Source organism: Silurus meridionalis, chromosome 28, assembly GCF_014805685.1.
Source record: "Silurus meridionalis isolate SWU-2019-XX chromosome 28, ASM1480568v1, whole genome shotgun sequence".
Taxonomy (NCBI): domain Eukaryota; kingdom Metazoa; phylum Chordata; class Actinopteri; order Siluriformes; family Siluridae; genus Silurus; species Silurus meridionalis.
The window spans coordinates 11,052,087-11,068,192 of record NC_060911.1 but is presented as its reverse complement, the minus strand read 5'-3'; the positions used below and the strand labels follow the sequence as shown (position 1 = coordinate 11,068,192).

Here is a 16,106-nt window from a genome sequence, read left to right as displayed (position 1 = left end):
AAACTTGGTCAGATTTAGTTTGAGTTAAAGTGTCACATTAAACAAAAACACACACACACGCACACATATATGTGTGTGTGTGTGTGTGTGTGTGTGTGTGTTTGTGTACAGACAGACAGACAGACAGACAGACAGACAGACAGACAGACAGACAGACAAAAGGGTAGATAGATAGATAGATAGATAGATAGATAGATAGATAGATAGATAGATAGATAGATAGATAGATAGATAGATAAATAGATCGTATGTATATAGTGTATAAATATAAACACAGACAAAAATCGAAAATGTCTTAACACAGCCTTATATCTCTCTCTGCATGTTGCTATGGAAACCCCCGGTCCAAATCCAGAGGGGTGCATCAAAATGCACACAAACATACAAGCGCACACAGTCTGACACGTGCACACAAACACAAACAAGCACACACAAACACAAACACATACAGTATACCCAAATTATATTTTATATTTCATTGAGATAGGAGACAGAACAGTGTGTGTGTGTGTGTGTGTGTGTGTGTGTGTGTGTGTGTGTGTGTGTGTGTATACACACTAATTGAACTGCTCAGTGAGTAAGACAGTCGCACTCCCAGAGTGCTATGGGGCATCTCTGGTTTCCGGGGCGACAGCTCTCAAGTGGTTGTGCTTAGTTATGACCTAATTTAGTGAGCGGGAGGGAGAGACAATTATTCTACACTCTGTACACACAGGTATTTACATCTGCTGAAAGGTGCACTCTCTCGAATTCCTCTATCACACACACACACACACACACACACACACACACACAGTTACAGAATATTTAGAGCTACCAGTTCTCAGTAAGCATTTGATCAGACATGCTGGCAAAAGACGCTGACTGAGGAAAGTCGACGAAGAGGAACTAACACTGTGTTTGTGTGTGTGTGTGTGTGTGTGTGTGTGTGTGTGTGTGTGTGTGTGTCTGACTAAATGAATAAAGAGGATGGAGGAGCTTGAGCTTGAATAAATGTCTTATGATTCAGAGGCAGAAATTGAGGCCAATATGAGCACACACACACACACACACACACACACACACACACACACACACACACACACACACACAAACATTGCATCTTCTTCTTTTAGACTAATTTCTATGCTCAAAGTATTTATATATATGTATATATATATATATATATATATATATATATATATATAAACATATAAATACTTTGAGCAAATAAATAGATAGATAGATAGATAGATAGATAGATAGATAGATAGATAGATAGATAGATAGATAGATAGATAGATAGATAGATAGATAGATAGATAGATAAATATATAGATAGATAGAGGTAATACAGGTGTGTGTGTGTGTGTGTGGGTGTGTGTGTGTGTTTTACATTTTATATGCAATTTTCTAAAGATATGATCTACAGTACGTAAATATTCTTATTTCAACATAATTTGTCTTCATTCCTTCTATCCTTCGTTCATTCACTCCTTTGATATGAAGAACTGTCAGGATTTTCTACTTTTATGAGAAATTCTTGAAGGTGGACATAAAACACTAAATAATCCAAATTGCTAGCATTAGCTGCTGACCACTTCCTGGTTAGCGGCTAACGCTATTGCTATGGATTCTTTAGCATTTTCATGCATGCACAAAACAAATCGTATTTCCAGTGGATTGAGTAGCCACAGTGACACTGCACTACCTCTAGTTCCTTTTTATACCCCTAACATTGTTGTGTATGTTTTCAAGTGTGATAATAATAAAAAGACTAAAAAGAAGAGAGACTTAACAAACGTGTCGTCTCAATACGTTCTTGAGGTAACTCAGATTTTAACTGTGTTCTTTAACTATGTATGTACATGTGTATACTGAGCCAAAAATCTGTTACGAATACATATACAATACGAGTACTGTTACACCCCTAATGGTGTGACACCTGCCTTACTGCCTTGCTGAGGAAGATGAAGGTAAAGGTGATGGAGTGGCTAAATATGTCTCCAGACCTGAGGTGGAGAAGTGCCATGTGTCTAACATCCAGCAGCTCTGTCCTACTGGAGGAGTGGAAGAGGATCCCAGTAACAACCTGTGCAGCTCTGGTGAATTCTATACCCAGGTGTATTAAGGCAGTGTTCACGTAGGGTGCACTCACTTTTGTTGCCGGTCATTTTGAAAATAATGGTTGTATGTGAAATTATTTTCAGAGAACAGTAAATCTGTACAGTTATACAAGCCGCACACACATATATATATATATATATATATATATATATATATATATATATATATATATATATATATATGTACATACCGTAATTTCCGGACTATAAAGCGCACCCATATATAAGCCGCAACCACTGAATTTTACAAATATTTTTATTTTTAACATAAAGAAGCCGCAGGCGTCTACACTGATGTACTTTACACAGGCTTTAACGAAAGACACGTTACACACGGTGTAACGGGTGAAATATGTTGCGCTTCCTTTAGGAGCATAGCGGTATTTTGGGAATAGACTGGCACTACATTTTTCCGCTATTACAGCGTGTGCGAGACGAGGAATATGTCCTTATTATTTTCTGATGCTCATTTCTACGTTTCTTTGACTAACCTTTAACGCTGTTGCCAAGAAAAATAAAAAAGCACGAGTTTTGGAAACCTGTCTGTGCTTATATGATTTCTGTTGTAACTGGAGTTAGCGAGCTCTCCCTTCACCCAGACTCAACACGCTACAACGGCTTGTATCTAAACAGTAGCCTACCAAGAAAGTCATTGTTCACTGTCTTCCTCCTTCCTTTCACAACTATTTCTCTCGGGAGTTGATCTTTTTGCATCGTCATGCGTTAAAAAAAAAAAACGTTTTTTTATATATTATATAAAGGTGTGTCCAAACTTTTGGTCTGTACTGTAGGTCTAGATAGCTAGCTTTGATCATCGTCTTTGTTGATTTTGAGTTGGCTAATAAACAGCTTGACTTTTTTTTTTTTTAACCTGCTTGAGAGAGAGAGAGAGAAAGAGAGAGAGAGGGAGAGAGAGAGGGAGAGAGAGAGAGAGAGAGAGAGAGAGAGACATTTAGACTGTTCGAATTCTAATTAAAATATGTAAAAAAAAAAACCACCCACTGAACACTGCTTTAATCAACTATTAAATGCTAAGAGCAAACCTTAGAGCAAATCTGTTTTAAAGGAATTAAAATTTCAGAGATTTGCTTTTTATAGTTAAATAATCACCAGCAGGGTGGTGTGATACTGTTACCACCTCTGCAGTTGATTGCTTTCCTATAATAGTATGTCTGGAAGCGTTTACACGGCCAGAGTGCATGTAAAAGACTTAACAGCTACGCGCTAGCTAGATAAAGCCCGCTCAGGTATTAGCTAGCTTTCATGCTTGACTTCCATTTTCCCAGCTGCCTGGCAACATTTTGCACAACGTGAGCCTCTGGGACGGCAAAACGATGAGAGTTTAACCCTCCAGAAATATCATTTATGGCAATTGACTGATTTATATATATATATACAGTGAGGAAAATAATTATTTGAACACCCTGCTATTTTGCAAGTTCTCCCACTTAGAAATCATGGAGGGGTCTGAAATTGTCATCGTAGGTGCATGTCCACTGTGAGAGACATAATCTAAAAAAAAAAAAAATCCAGAAATCACAATATATGATTTTTAAACTATTTATTTGTATGATACAGCTGCAAATAAGTATTTGAACACCTGTCTATCAGCTAGAATTCTGACCCTCAAAGACCTGTTAGTCTGCCTTTAAAATGTCCACCTCCACTACATTTATTATCCTAAATTATATGCACCTGTTTGAGGTCGTTAGCTGCATAAAGACACCTGTCCAACCCCATACAATCAGTAAGAATCAAACTACTAACATGGCCAAGACACTAGAGAGCTGTCCAAAGACACTAGAGACAAAATTGTACACCTCCACAAGGCTGGAAAGGGCTACGGGGAAATTGCCAAGCAGCTTGGTGAAAAAGGTCCACTGTTGGAGCAATCATTAGAAAATGGAAGAAGCTAAACATGACTGTCAATCTCCCTCGGACTGGGGCTCCATGCAAGATCTCACCTCGTGGGGTCTCAATGATCCTAAGGAAGGTGAGAAATCAGCCCAGAACTACACAGGAGGAGCTGGTCAATGACCTGAAAAGAGCTGGGACCACCGTTTCCAAGGTTACTGTTGGTAATACACTAAGACATCATGGTTTGAAATCATGCATGGCACGAAAGGTTCCCCTGCTTAAACCAGCACATGTCCAGGCACGTCTTAAGTTTGCCAATGACCATTTGGATGATCCAGAGGAGTCATGGGAGAAAGTCATGTGGTCAGATGAGACCAAAATAGAACTTTTGGGTCATAATTTCACTAAACGTGTTTGGAGGAAGAAGAATGATGAGTACCATCCCAAGAACACCATCCCTACTGTAAAGCATGGGGTGGTAGCACATGGGACAGGGCGACTGCACTGTATTAAGGAGAGGATGACCGGGGCCATGTATTGCGAGATTTTGGGGAACAACCTCCTTCCCTCAGTTAGAGCATTGAAGATGGGTCGAGGCTGGGTCTTTCAACATGACAATGACCCGAAGCACACAGTCAGGATAACCAAGGAGTGGCTCTGTAAGAAGCATATCAAGGTTCTGGCGTGGCCTAGCCAGTCTCCAAGCCTAAACCCAATAGAGAATCTTTGGAGGGAGCTCAAACTCCGTGTTTCTCAGCGACAGGCCAGATACCTGACTGATCTAGAGAAGATCTATGTGGAGGAGTGGGCCAAAATCCCTCCTGCAGTGTGTGCAAACCTGGTGAAAAACTACAGGAAATGTTTGACCTCTGTAATTGCAAACAAAGGCGACTGTACCAAATATTAACATTGACTTTCTCAGGTGTTCAAATACTTATTTGCAGCTGTATCATACAAATAAATAGTTAAAAAATCATACATTGTGATTTCTGGATTTTTTTTTAGATTATGTCTCTCAGTGGACATGCACCTACGATGACAATTTCAGACCCCTCCATGATTTCTAAGTGGGGGAACTTGCAAAATAGCAGGGTGTTCAAATACTTATTTTCCTCACTGTATATGTACTTGAATAAAAGTAGAGATACAGTAAAAGTAAAAGTGCTTCCCTTAAACTTTTTTCTTGAAAAAAGTACAAAAGTATTTGCCTTCAAATGTACCTAAGAATCCAAGTACTATGTGTTTTTATGGCTATAATGTCTTATTATCCTTTTTATCACAAGACTGTTGCTTAAACAACTCAGTTTATGAATCTATTAATATAAAAATATTAGTGAGTCAAACACTGATTGCCATCTAATAAACTATTATGAGCCCAAAACCTTCTTTTTAACAACTTGAAAATAAATTGCACAAATAAGGCCACAGGTGTTGTGGCGAGTTTGAGTCAGGAGTTTCTTCCATCATTTATTCCTCTCTAAATGTTCTGCTTGCTGTTGAACTGATGCTGAACTGTATGTTCATAGATACCATCAGCTGGCAATGGTGGCTCTACCTTGAATGACGACCTGATTGAACCACGCCATGACCCAACGTCCCCACCATTGATTAGTGTCAGCTTTGAAAAGCTCCTCTCTGCTTCAGCTACTGAATGAGTAAGACATGTTCTTAGAGCAGTCCACAAATTTGCACACATTTCTGAGAGCTCCATTTTATGTATAAATATCACCCTAAATGAATTTATTGCACAATTAATTATACATGTCATTAATCACAACTTATCAAACTCTCAGAACCAAGAACCATAAAACTCCTTGGCTAATTGTAGCCATAAGATACAGACAACATCTATATCCTTATAATGTATGTCTTTTAAATGAGACTTTTAAGCTGCACTGGAGATTCCGCCTTACTAAACTCAGTACAATCAAAGAAAACCTTTATGAGATCACCTCAGTTAGAGGTAACCAGATCAATAAGTGCTGTTTTAACTACAATCCAACTGGACTATTTGTAAAAAAAAAAAGATTTTTTCATACATTATGATAAACTACATACTCTAAATTATTATGTTATGCAAACAAAAAGAAATATTGTTGCACTATGCATAAAAGCATAGCAGGCAACACAGTTACATACAAGGCTATATACAGATATTAGCCTTTTATATTAAATGCATTAGCTTATACTTTCCTCATAATGAGAGGAGTGATAGAGCTGCATACACACCTTTATCTTTTGCACGTTTCCCCCTACTTCGTTCCTCTTTTTTTCTGAAATAGGCATGAGGGTTTAGATCTTTTTTTGTCATCCATAATTTAAATTGGGATTCAGCTCTTCTTACTGAGGTGATGTCACTCCAGGTCTTGTCAATTTTCCCACTGGAAACCCTGAAGGCTGAGGTGACGTCAGCCAACCTCCGCCTCTCCTTTGTATGAGTGAGAAAACTTCTCAGGCGGTGAGTGCACTTTCAGAGTCCCAACCAGGTTCATTTACCATGACCTGATATAAAAATTGATGTGACCGTGCAAATAAGTGGTTAAAAAAAAGTTTTGTTTTTTTGTGTGGACGCCCCGTGCCGCCCCCTGACAATACCCATGTCGCCTATGCCTATACCCCACTGCCAAGCAGCAATCAAAACAAATTTAAAACAGAGCGTGCACTCTACGGTCGTGGCTTGCTGACCAGTTATGTTTTTATCCACCCATAAATAAAAAGGAACGACTGATTTCCCTAAATGTAGTTGAGTAAAAAGTAAGATATTTGACTTTGAAATGTAGTGAAGTTTAAGTAAAAGTCTGATTCCCCAAATGGAAATACTTGTGTAAAGTACAAATAACGAAAAAACACTACCTAAATACAGTAACAAATTACATTTACTTTTATATTCAGAACTTATTAGAGCACCAGCCTTTCGGGCCAGCCTTCACTCCTCACGTGCATCAATAAGCCTTGGCTGGCCAGGAACCTGTCTAGGAACCACCCATAAGAGCTGCAGTTTTGGAGATGCTCTGGCCCAGTCATCTAGCCATCAAAATTTGTCCTTTTTTGAAACTTTGAGGACAAAATGTTAACTTATATATATATATATATATATATATATATATATATATATATATATATATATATATATATATTAGAAAATGGAAGACATGCAAAACCACTGAAAATCTCCCTCGATCTGGGGTCAAAATGATCACAAGAACAGGGAGCATAAATCCCAGAACCTCATGGGGGGACCTAGTGAATGACCTGCAAAGAGCGGGGACCAAATTAACGAAGGCTACCATCAGTAACACAATACGCCGCCAGGGACTCAAATCCTGCAGTGCCAGATGTGTCCCCCTGCTTAAGCCAGTACATGTCTGGGCCCATCTGAAGTTTGCTAGAGAGCATTTGGATGATCCAGAAGAGGATTGGGAGAATGTCATATGGTCAGATGAAACCAAAATAGAACTTTTTGGTAAAAACTCAACTTGTCATGTTTGGAGGAGAAAGAATGCTGAGTTGCATCCAAAGAACACCATACCTACTGTGAAGCATGGGGGTGGAAACATCATGCTTTGGGGCTGTTTTTCTGCAAAGGAAGGGGACAACTGATCCATGTAAAGGAAAGAATGAATGAGGCCATGTATCGTGAGATTATGAGTGAAAACCTTCTTCCATCAGCAAGGGCATTGAAGATGAAACGTGGCTATGTCTTTCAGCATGACAATGATCCCAAACACACCGCCCAGGCAATGAAGGAGTGGCTTCGTAAGAAGCATTTCAAGGTCCTGGAGTGGCCTAGCCAGTCTCCAGATCTCAACCCCATAGAAAATCTTTGGAGGGAGTTGAAAATCCGTGTTGCCCAGCGACAGCCCCAAAACATCACTGCTCTAGAGGAGATCTGCATGGAGGAATGGGCCAAACTACCAGCAACAGTGTGTAAAAACCTTGTGGAGACTTACAGAAAAAGTTTGATCTCAACAAAGGGTATATAACAAAGTATTGAGATGAACTTTTGTTATTGACCAAATACTTATTTTCCACTGTAATTTGCAAATCAATTCTTTAAGAATCAGACAATGTCATTTTCGGATTTTTTTTCTCATTTTGTCTCATAGTTGAAGTGTACCTATGATGAAAATTACAGGCCTATATATATATATATATATATATATATATATATATATATATATATATATATATATATATTAGAAAATGGAAGACATGCAAAACCACTGAAAATCTCCCTCGATCTGGGGTCAAAATGATCACAAGAACAGGGAGCATAAATCCCAGAACCTCATGGGGGACCTAGTGAATGACCTGCAAAGAGCGGGACCAAATTAACGAAGGCTACCATCAGTAACACAACACGCCGCCAGGGACTCAAATCCTGCAGTGCCAGATGTGTCCCCTGCTTAAGCCAGTACATGTCTGGGCCCATCTGAAGTTTGCTAGAGAGCATTTGGATGATCCAGAAGAGGATTGGGAGAATGTCATATGGTCAGATGAAACCAAAATAGAACTTTTTGGTAAAAACTCAACTTGTCATGTTTGGAGGAGAAAGAATGCTGAGTTGCATCCAAAGAACACCATACCTACTGTGAAGCATGGGGGTGGAAACATCATGCTTTGGGGCTGTTTTTCTGCAAAGGAAGGGGACAACTGATCCATGTAAAGGAAAGAATGAATGAGGCCATGTATCGTGAGATTATGAGTGAAAACCTTCTTCCATCAGCAAGGGCATTGAAGATGAAACGTGGCTATGTCTTTCAGCATGACAATGATCCCAAACACACCGCCCAGGCAATGAAGGAGTGGCTTCGTAAGAAGCATTTCAAGGTCCTGGAGTGGCCTAGCCAGTCTCCATATCTCAACCCCATAGAAAATCTTTGGAGGGAGTTGAAAATCCGTGTTGCCCAACGACAGCCCCAAAACATCACTGCTCTAGAGGAGATCTGCATGGAGGAATGGGCCAAACTACCAGCAACAGTGTGTAAAAACCTTGTGGAGACTTACAGAAAAAGTTTGATCTCTGTCATTGCCAACAAAGGGTATATACAAAGTATTGAGATGAACTTTTGTTATTGACCAAATACTTATTTTCCACTGTAATTTGCAAATCAATTCTTTAAGAATCAGACAATGTCATTTTCGGGATTTTTTTTTTCTCATTTTGTCTCATAGTTGAAGTGTACCTATGATGAAAATTACAGGCCTATATATATATATACATATACAGTGGGGCAAAGAGAAGCTTTATATGGAAGCCAGTTTACACCACATAAAAAAAAAATTCAGATTTTTTTTTTCTCGCAATTCGAACTTTTATTTCAAGTAACTCTGACTTTATTTCTTGCAATTCCACCTTTTTTTAGCCATTCGGGCAGCGTCAGTAGTGGCAGAAAGTAGTGGCAGAAAGCTTTACACATTGAAAATTAAGTGGGTTACAATCAAAATAATCACATGGTATCAGACAAAGCCTCCAAACCCTGAACTCTGTCTAACAATCAGCTCTGAAGTTTGCGAGAAATAAAGTGGCACTTGCAAGAACATTTTTTGAAGTGCGAGCAAAAAAGTCAGAATTAGAAAAAAAATGAATTCTTTATGTGGCAGAAATGGGTTTCCATAGAATCCAGGGCAAATAATTTAGCTAGTTAGTTAGTTAGTTAGTTAGTTAGATAAATAGATAGATAGATAGATAGATAGATAGATAGATAGATAGATAGATAGATAGATAGATAGATAGATAGATAGATAGATAGATAGATAGATAGATAGATAGATAGATAGAACTAGCTAACTAACTTTTGGCTGAAATAGATTATGATGTACAATTATAAACCTATTTATTTATTTATTTTTATACGGACAATCCATATGCACAACCATCTGTTCTGTACTGATCGGTGCTACAGTGTCGTTTACTGTTTTTGACAGTTATTGTACATATATAATGTCTCCATGTCTTATGTTGTCTTTTTTATTATTATTACTAAATGTTGCATTTTATGTTGTTAGATTAGACTTCCGTGTGGTTTCGTGTTCTGTTAATTTATGTTGTCTGATAGAACTCGGTCTTGCGATAACGTTGTTTTGTTTCACTGTGTATTGCACTGTATATGGTTGGAATGACAATAAAGCCTACTTGACCTGACTTCACTTAAATGCTGAATTCTAACTTATTACAAACTTACTACTATTATAAAGTGGGAAAATTACCACTAGCCTTAAGGAAAACAGAAATGTCTATCTGTGTGCTTGTTTGTTTGTTTTGTGTGCAATTGCTAAAATATTGTACTCTGGAGATTTTTTGCAGTGGTACATTCACGTCCTAAAATATGTCAGGAAAAGCTAATTACAGTTGTTGCTCTAAGGAACTGTCTCTGTTCTCTAAAAGGTGCCACATTGCACCAAACTCTACACACATTTTAAATTTACATCTATTCGTTTGGCACATGGCGTCATCCAAAAAGCGCTTTTACAAGCCAGCCAGAGGAGAATCCGAGCATCGAGCTGTGTGAGGACTTGACAGCTTTACAAGTGCAGTGGAACATTTTTGCAAATCCGTTTGCATCGGGAGAAAAAAAAAATCACAGACATAAAAGGAGGAAAAATGACAAGACGCCATGAACTTTTGTCTCCTTGGGCAAGACCTTGCTTTTTTACTGTTACACTTTTTTTCTTGCTCTGTGTGTGTGTGTGTGTGTGTGTGTGTGTGTGTGTGTGTGTGTGTGTGTGTGTGTGTGTGTGTGTGAGTGTGCACAATCCACTGTATATGTCTTATACTTTTTTTTTACATTTTAACTATATCTCTATTCTTAGAGGAATGACTCACCATGCAGATACAGATTTTTTATTTTTTTGCCAAGTAGCAAAATCTGTAATGGTTTGACATGATCAATACCAGTAATTATATAATTACACAATTTCCCAAAAGTATGTTTGGTGAAAGTAAAAGCACATCACCTAAAGAACACCATAATAATAGTGAAACATGGTGGTGTGGTGGCCGTATTGTGCGTCAGAGGCTTTCATTACACTCGAGGAACTCATGAATAGCTTGTCGATTTTTGTTAGTCCCAAGATTTCTGTAATCTAATATTTACCCTATATTACATGGACAAAAGAGATCTTCCACTCCGAAACATGTAAAGTATATATATTCATAGGACTGGATTTGTGCACAGCAGAATTGTCCTGCTGGAACAGGTTTCAAGTGAAAGGAAAATGTATTTCTGCTGCATAATGTGTTACTCTTTGATTAGTTAAATTCTAAAAGTATATAAAAATTTCAAAAATTCTATTGTATGTTTGGTGCAAAAAACACACCAGAAACAACTAAAAGAACATTATACAAATGGTAAACCATGGCAGTGGAGGAAATCCCAGATACAAAATTCAACAGATACATATACAAAGTCCAGTTAGGTTTATTGCGATACCTGTTGCTTGTCCAAAATTTGCCCATGCAATCCTAAAAAAAAAGATCAGATATAAATTGCAATGTGTAGGAAAGTAGAAGACATATACCGCATTACAATTTATATCTGATCTATTTTTTTTTTAAGTAATGCATTAAGCAGACACCACAATCAAGATCAACTTATATCTGAGCAGATGAGGTTTAGGGGCAGGCCCGCTTGGTGGTGCTGGTATCTGAAGTCACCACCTTCTGATCGGAAGTCCAATGCCAGAGATACCACTTCCCTGATTTCAGCTTGACAACTAATTATTCCATCATTCAATAAAAAAAAAATCAAGTACTGAGAATCGCGCCTACCCATGTGCAATAACACTGTGTAAGCAATTGTTTCCTGTAGCTTGACTTGTTAAGGATCGCGCTTCCTCTTCTCAACATCAGGGGTTTGATTTCCACACGCAGACGAAAAATTGCAAATGAGAACAGTACAAGTCCGTTGCGTTCCTTAACAAATACCGCACGCTCGCAATCTAATAACGCGCATTAGTAATCCTACGCTTTCAAATAGATCTGGCAAAAAACATCAAATTAAAAATGTGAAAAAAAAAGAAAAGAAAACGCATCTCAAGACAAGTAAAAAAAAAAAGAAAGTTGCAATGATCTTTCCAATCTTCTGAGCCCAATTTGAAAAAGGCCATGTATGACAGATTGCTTGGCAAATGTGTGCATATTCTTCTTGACATTTAAGCAACATCACATGAGAAAAAGTACCGTTGTACAGAGTACCAGCTGATATTCGATACAGCGACGATCTTCTCGTCCCATTTTTGCATTTTATACATCACAGGACATTCCAGACAAATATAGATTTGTTTATTTTTCCTCTATCAATACAATGATCTTCTCAAAGATAGGTACACTATCTGGACAAATGTTTGTGGACACCTGAGCATAAGATTTGTATGTGTTTCTTGAACATCTCATTTCACATTTATAGTTCCCATTTGCTTTTATAATAACCTCCACTCTTCTGAGAGCAATCTAATTGATCCCAAAGGTGTTCAATAGAGTTGAGGTCAGTGCTGTACAGCAGGCCACTCAAGATCTTTCACTTTTACCTATGTAAATCATATCTTCATAGAACTGGCTTTGTGCACAGGGGCATTGTCACACTGGGACCAGTTTGGGTCAAGTGAAGAAAAACATGTTTTTTATGGTCTTTTACAGTTTGGTGTACATAAAAGCACATCACCCCCAAAATCATCATCCTAATTGTGAAGCATAGTGGTGGCAGCAGGGACAAACTCACTTTTAATCACCACATTATCTGTGTAAAGCTGCTTTCAGACAATGTTCATTGTTAAAAGCGCTATACAAATAAAAATGAATTGAATTGAATTGAATTGAATTGCTTTAGAGCTGCTTCTCTTCATTGAAATAGAGAGAATCCTCAATAGCTCAATAGTCGATTATAGTAGCAAAACCTGCTTTTCCAACCAGCCCAGATGTAATATCTGAACCCATGTAAACCATATCTAAATGAAGATGGCTTTGTGCACATGAGTATTGTCATGCTGGAACAGCTTTGAACCTCCTAGTTCAAGTGAATAGAAAATATAATGCTGCTGCATGCGAACACATGAGCTACAATTGTGTGCCTCCAACATATGGCTGGAGAAGTCGGGTGTCCCAATACTTTTGACCTTATAGTCCTAAGTTCATGGGTCACATTACTTTTATTAAGAATTTATAATAATAGTAAGTTGTTTTAAAGGGCTGACAGAATTCTGACAGGTTTCCCACTGTTATAGAAACAGCAGCATGGAGTTTTAAGTATATTTTACCTTGCAAAAATCAAGAACAAGCCTAATCTTTTTCTTTTTCTCTAGAAGGTTCTGGTACATACAATAATGTCTATGTTATATTCCTTTGTTGTGGGCATTATGTGTAACAATAGGTTTTTTGTATATTGTTCTAACAATAGAAACACCTCTACACCTGCTCATTAATGTAATTTTTCACTTAAAATTATGCAGCAGTCAAGAGGTTCAGTTCATCTTTAATAGAATGGGTGAAAAAATCTGAAAATCAGAAACTGTTGATCTCCAAAAAGCTTCACACAGAATGGTGCGAAAAGAAGAAAAACATTAAGTGAATGAAAGTTTTGCAGGCAGAAATGCTGACTGCTGATGAGAATAATCAGAAAAAATGAACAGCCAGACTGGACTGATCCTTAGACGGAACGGCTACAGTAACTTAAAGAATCACTCTTCCAACCCTGAAAATCACATCAAACAACAAGGTGGATGGGCTACAGCTAAAGACCATTCCTGGCAGTCCAAGAACAGGAATCTGGGAACAATATTGATTTCTGAAGGTCAGAATTTGGCACCAATAGAATGTTTCCTTGATCAACAGTCCAGGCTGGTGGAGGTTATTTAATGATGTGGGGAAGTTTTTCTTGACATGCTTTTCTTTGGACAAGTTAAAACCAATGAATCATCATATAAACTATCACCATAGCTTATGTAAATATTGTTGCATACCATGTTAGAATTGTATCATGCTTCCTGAATAGTATGTATTTATTAAAAATACTACTATGTACATATTATATAATGCAACTTGCTTTGTGTATGCGCACACTGTCTCAATCACGGAGAATACACACAGAATTTAGGTCATGTTAATTCAATTTAATTTCAATTCATTTTTATTTGTATAGCGCTTTTAACAATGAACATTGTCTCAAAGCAGCTTTACACAGATAATGTGGTGATTAAACGTAAATATGTTCTTTGTAAGTATGTTTGTCCCTGATGAGCAACTGTGGCAAGGAAAAACTCCCCGAGATGGCATAAGGAAGAAACCTTGAGAGGAACCAGACTTAAGAGGGAACCCATCCTCATCTGGGTTGCACCGAATGTCCATTTGAAGCAGATATACAATGTTGCAGGGTACAGTGATGATGATCAGAAGCGAACTGTTCTGATGTTACACCTGATGGCAATGACGGTAATTTTTCTGTACAAACTGTTTCAGGTTCAAGATTAAACAAACAAATGAATGTTTGGACAACTTCTAATGGTGTATTTCAGCATGACAAAGCAAGTCAGGTTGTTGAACATTGCAGTTATACATCGGGATCAGCATATGCAGTCCTGAATCCAGTGAAGCAGCTTTTGGATTGAGTTGAATGGCAGATTTAGAATGTAAATCTGTTGAGTCTGTAGTGAAAGTGAATAAGTATGGTGTTCCTAATAAAGTGGGCAGTAATTGTTTTTGTTCATATACTGCTTTATTTGGACTAATCCAATAGCGCATTACATTTTACAAAATTATCTGTTTGTTATCTGTTGTTTGTTAATTATCTGTTAATTTACTGCTGAGTGTGTGTTTTTTCCTTCCGCTAACACAGTAATGAGCACAGTTCATCTGAACTTTGTGATTGAAATGAATTTGCAGCCAGCATAAATGCTGATACTTCTAGTAATCAAATTGATTCATTGGGTTCTAGAGGAATATCATTATAAGTGAGAAACTGTAACAAGGATGGATAGTAGAGCCTGGATTCGAAGTGGCTCTCGTCGTCGTGATGCTTTTTTCCCCGGTTGAGTCTGTTGATTCTCCATCAATGCTCCGGCTTCATCCAACGGCACGTCCAGATAAACCTTAGCTGAGCCTCTCTCGATTGATCGCTTTCTAATTACCTTTTCTTATTGATTATGGCATCAAAGGCACTAGCGGCAGCACACAATGACACGCGCGCGCACACACACACACACACACACACACACGCACACACACACACACAAGCACAAGCACACGTATGCTCAGCATCGAACAAATTAGCTCAGACTGGAGAAAAAAGACTCAAAGGTCAGACAAAATGAGAGAGACAGAGAGAGAGAGAGAGAGAGAGAGAGAGAGAAAGAGTGAGAGAGAGAGAGAGAGAGAAAGAGAGAGAGAGAGAGAGAGAGAGAGAGAGAGAGAGAGAGAGAGAGAGAGAGAGAGAGAGAAAGAGAGAAAGAGAAAGCAGTAGCAGTAAGAGAGACAAGAGAAAATTAGAGATTTGAATTTGAGAGAGAAAAGGTAGAACAAGGGAAAGAGCTAGCAATGTGAGACAAGAAGAGAGAGAGACCTAGCAATGAGAAACAAGAGCAAGAGAGAGAGAGAGAGAGAGAGAGAGTGCAAGAGAGAGAGAGAGATGAGGTGAAGAATGATAAATGATGTGCAATGCCAACTGCCGTTTCTATAAAAAGCAGCGAGGCAGAGAGAGAGAAAGACGGAGAGATGTGAGGTGATAGAAGGAAAGGAAGCCCTTTTCCTCAGTCTGCCTTTTCTCCTCGTCTGATCCCTCGAGCAAATCCCTCAGAGCGTGCAATTTCGGCAATATTAGTAACTACAATTCAAAGACACATTCACCTTCCACGCGTCTGACAGGCGGCCGCTGATTTATCTTGTAAGCTCGGCTCGGCGTCAGAATTCACAATATTCCCGCCGCCACCTGCCAAAACAGCATATGCGGCGGTAATATGGAGCTCCAGGGCTCATAGTCGTGCGATCGCCCTGACCTAAATAACTCGAAAGAACATGGTAGCATTATAAGATCGTTCTCAATTAATGTTTGATGCGGGATAAGATGAATATAACATCTCATTATCATTACACATTTCATATCACATTAGCATGCACATTTCTTGCTGCTGTAACACGGATATTTCCCACTGTTT

At 38.3% G+C, this 16,106-nt stretch overlaps 1 protein-coding gene across 1 annotated transcript in view; it reads right to left on the bottom strand.

The window, feature by feature from the left end:
* Nucleotides 1-16,106, bottom strand: part of adgrl3.1 (adhesion G protein-coupled receptor L3.1) — a 205,987-nt gene that overhangs the window by 130,423 nt on the left and 59,458 nt on the right.